Here is a 4,912-nt window from a genome sequence, read left to right as displayed (position 1 = left end):
TGTTGAAAGTAATTTGAAGTACAGGGCATTTTGTTTGCAACTAGTCAGAGGATGGACAATCTCCTCTTATGCCTCTGAAAACCTGTTGGAGGGGGTTACTTCCAACTTGATGGCACATAACAGAGGATCAGACAGTGGAGCCCAATTGGATGTTTCCTAGGGCACCTGCAATGTTTCAGCAGACCACATCTAGTCAAGTTTTAACCTAAAGAGAAAAACTGTCAATTATACAGTTAAATCAGACCAACCAGATAAAGCATGCAATAAAAGGGGGGGGGAATTCTCCTCTGTACCCTGAATTATTGGTTCCCCCAGTACCTCAACTAAACAGACACTTGTTAACTATGCCCTTTATTTTGTAGCTGTTAAATCTGCTTGAGATACACCCTCTCTCCTTCATTCCTATGCTCCTAACCATTCCCACAGTCTTGGGAAAACTATCCAGACTATCTTCTTTTTCTTAGGGTTATGAAAGATTCTTTAAGATTATCTTGTCGTTTAGGTTGTATTCAGGTGTTAGGAATTCTACTCAGCTAATAATACATTTTCTGGTTTTTGGTATTTTTGTTGTTGCTGTTTTTTAATAAGTTGAAGAAGGCATACAATGGTGGTTGTTAATGCTTTTTGAGAAAATGGCTTTGTTTTAGCCACACCACATGCTGTGCTTTAAAAATCTGAAAATACATACACAAAGTTATGCTGAGTACAACCAAGTAGCAAAGAATATTATCAGCAGATACTATTATAATGGTTCTAACTCAAGTGTGCACTGACTTTAAAGGTTTGATCCTCTAACGTGAGAGAATAAATGCACCTTCAAAGAGTAAGTGAATTGTTTGACTCTAATCAACAGGCATAAGCTTGATATTATAAAGGCTTATACAAAAAATAACTTTGAAAAAGCATGTTGTGGTTATGTGCCGTTGAGTCGTTTCCGACTCATAGCGACCCTATGCACAACAGCCCTAAACCCTGCTCTATCCTGCGCCAACCGCACCGCCTCTGACACACCCATCCCGATTACCCCAGTCACCGAATCAATCCATTTCATAGAGGGTCTTCCCCTCCTGCGCTGTCTCTCCACCCTTCCAAGCATGATGTCCCTCTCCAAGGACCCGTCCCTCCTGGCAACATGTCCAAAGTATGTCAGACGAAGCCCCAGAATCCTTGCCTCCAAGGAGTAGCTTGGTTTAATCCTCTCCAAGATGAATCTGTTTGTTTTCCTGGCAGTCCAGGGTACATTCAGTACCCTTCTCCAGCACCACAGCTCAAAAGCATCCACTCTTCTTCTGTCCTCCCTAGTCATTGTCCAACTCTCTGATGCATAACAAGCGATTGCAAATACCATGGCCTGTATCAGGCGCACCTTAGTCTCCAGAGAGACGCTGTTGCTCCTGAGTACCTTTGAGAGGTCCCTAACAGCAGACTTCCCCACCGCGATACACTTTTTGATTTCCTGACTGCTGGTACCAAGAGTGTTGACTGTGGAGCCAAGCAAAGTGAAGCTGTGAACACTCTCAATCTCTTTGTCATCCATCCTTACCAACCAAGGAGGAAAAGGATTTAATTCTAACATTTCATCCTGAGGTATACACATGCCATTGGTTATTTTCCTCCACAAATGTTGGACAGACACATGCCCTGGAAGAATCTGACTGCTCGGTTGTCTCTTGTTTGAGAGATGTTTCAATTAGTCAAGGACATTTAAATTAAAAAAAAAAATTTTCATTGTGATTTTAACAAAAGTTTACAGAAAAGCTAGATTTTGATTCATTTAGTGTTGCATAAATTTACCCCTTCCCTTCTTTTCCCCCTCCCCATTTCACTTTTTTTATGTCCATTCATTGTTGCACAGATACCTACTCCCCCTTCCCTCAGTCGTCTTTGCAGGGTTGTTGTTGTTGTTATGTACTGTCAAGTCACCTGCAACTCAAAGTAACACTAAGTACAACAGCCCTAAACCCTGCTCTATCCTGTGCCAATCTTATTGTCTCTGACACACCTACCCCATTACCCCAGTCATTGAATCAACTATCTCATTGAGAGTCTTCCTCTTTTGTGCTGCCGCTCCACCCTCCCAAGCATAATGTCTCTCTCCAAGGACTGATCTGATCCCGCTTTGCAACTTGTCCAAAGTATGTCAGATGAAGCTTCAGAATCCTTGCCTCCAAGGAGCAACCTGGTTTCACCCTTTCTAGGACAAATCTGTTTGTTCTCCTAGCAGTTCATCGTATATTCAATGTTCTTTTCCAGCACCATAGCTCAAAGGCATCAATTCTCCTATCATCCCTAGTCATTGTCCAACTTTCCGATGCATAGCAAGCAATTGCAAAGACTATGGCCTGGATTTGGGACACCTTAGTCTTCAGACTGACATCGTTGCTCTTCAGTACTTTGGAGAGGTCTCTCTGACAGCAGACTTTCCCAATGCAATTCATCTTTTAATTTCCTTGCTACTGGTTACAAGAGTGTTGACTGTGGAGCCAAGTAAACTAAAGCTGTTAACAATCTCAGTCTCTTTACTATGTATCTTGATGCTGCCAACTGACCCAGTGGTGAGAATCTTTGTTTTCTTGATGTTGAGCTTCAATTGATACTGAAGACTACTGTCCTTGCCCTTCTGCAGCAAGTGCTTCAGGTCCTCCTCAGTTTCAGCAAGCAGGGTGTATCTTCTGCATAGTACAGATTGTTAATGAGTCTTCCTCCAATCCTGATGCCATATTCCTCTTCATAGAGCCCAGACTCCTGGATGATCTGTTCTGCATATAGATTGAAAGGTGTGGAGATAAGACACATCCCTTGTGTACACTCTTCCCCATTTTGAACCATGTAGTGTTTCCTTGCTCTGTTCTGATGACTGCCTTCTGGTCCAAGATCCATCTAACATTAGCTGTTATATCCCTAGTACCACGGCCTCTTTTAAACCTAGCACTTCAGGGAGTTCACTCAGTAAAATGTCCTCCAGGGTCATCCATTTTGTATAATATTTCATGGGTTCTTTGTTTTCCAAAGCAGTGTAGTTTTCCATTGTGTGAATATACCACAGCTTCTCTATCCATTCATTTGTTGATGGGCACTTGGGTTCTTTCCATCTCTGCTATGAACAATGCAGCAGTAAACATAGGTGTGCATATATCTGCTTGGATGGCAGTTCTGGTTTCTTTAGGGTATATTCCCAGTAGTGGAATTGCTTGGTAAAATAGTATTTCTATTTCCAACTTCTTGAGAAAGCACCCTATCGCCTTCCATAGAGGTTGCACCATTTTACATTCCCACCAACAGTGAGTAGATAAGGGTTCCAGTTTCTCCACAAGCTCACCAGCATTTGTTGTTTGCTGCTGCTCTGTTGAATTTTGCTATAGTTACTGTGGTGAGATGATATCTCATAGCTGTTTTGATTTGCATCTCTCTTAGAGCTAGGGATTTGACCATTTTCTCTCTGCACAATTGAGAAGGCAAATGCTGGGGGGTGGTGGGGGAGGACAAGAGGGAAAGCCCCTCGCCTACTGCCCTGACTTAGCCTGGGGTTCAAGGCCAGGCTTACTTAGGGGAGGCTGCCTATTTTACTCGACCTGGAAGCCCCTCTTCTAGTTTAGCTGTCAGCTGTCCATCACTCTTTCTCTCCCTCCTCCTCTGATTTGCGCTTTTCCCCTCTCAATAAAAAAGCTCTGTGGAAATCTCTGGGGAGGCACCGCATTCATCCTCATATCTGTCCCTCTCCTAACTTCTTCCCATCTCAGGAGGAGCTCTCAGGCCTGGAGTGGGGCCCTGGGTGGACGCGGAGGCGACTCAACCAGTGTGCTGTGAAGGAAGATACTTCCTCTTAAACAGTGGGCTGTTGTAAACATACTTGAAAACTATTACCAATAAAATTTTGTTTAAAAAAATAAAAACCAGCCCAAGTCCTAACTTCACTAAGCATGACTCAAAGCCTAACTGGGCCTCACTATGAGCCTGACTTGGCCATACTCTGAGCCTAACTATACAAAACTAAAACTTCTTTTTTAAAAAAAAAATTATATTTTATTATTTTTGTGTGTGTACCATCAAATCAGATCTGACTGGTACAAGAGGTGGTTCCCCACCTTCTCTAGCAGAGCATCTGGTGAATTACAACTGTGTTCCTCTGGGAGTGCAGTTCAGCATCTTGCCACTAAGCCACCAGAGCTTCCAGCAGTAAGACTTCTAGGGTCAAGGTTTCTTCCAGTGAGGTGAAACTCTCTATGGATGCTGAGGACACTGTACTGGCATAAAAAACAAAACAAAACAAAAAAAAAGAGAGGGGAGAGAGAGAGAGAGAGAGAGGGAATATGACTATGAGAGAAAAGAGGATAGAAAGAAAATAGAACAGTAAAAATGGAGGATAGAAGGAAGGGGGGATAGTAAAAAAAGGATAGAAAAATAGAGGGATAGTAAAAAACAAGAGAAAGAAAGGAGGATAGTAAAAAAGGATGGTGGATGAAAGGAAGATAGTAAAAATGGAGGATAGAAAGAAAGGAGGATGGTGAAAAGGATGATAGAAAGGGGTATGGTGAAAAAGGAGGATAGAAGAAGGAGGGATAGTAAAAAAGAAGGATATAACAAAAGAGGGATAGTAAAAATGGAAGATAGAAAGGAGGATAGTGAAAATGGAGAATAGAAAGAAAGGGTAAGGTGAAAAAGGAGGATAGAAAAAGGGGATAGTAAAAAGGAAGGAGAGAAAAAAAGAGCGATAGTAAAAGAGGAGAATAGAATGAAAGTTGGATAGTAAAAGAGGATTTAATGCAGCCAAATGTGTTATAGCTGAGGGTAAAGTATTTTTATATTTATTAATAATGAGATACAACAAAGAATGAGATAAAACAGAGAGTGTAAAAGACAGGGGGCCAGCAGTTCCAATGACTGAAGCACCTCAAGCCACACCTCTCTGTGT

Source organism: Elephantulus edwardii, unplaced genomic scaffold, assembly GCF_000299155.1.
Source record: "Elephantulus edwardii isolate Elephantulus edwardi_28Jun2011 unplaced genomic scaffold, EleEdw1.0 scaffold00157, whole genome shotgun sequence".
NCBI classification, from domain to species: Eukaryota; Metazoa; Chordata; class Mammalia; order Macroscelidea; family Macroscelididae; genus Elephantulus; species Elephantulus edwardii.
Note: the sequence above shows the minus strand (reverse complement) of the source record.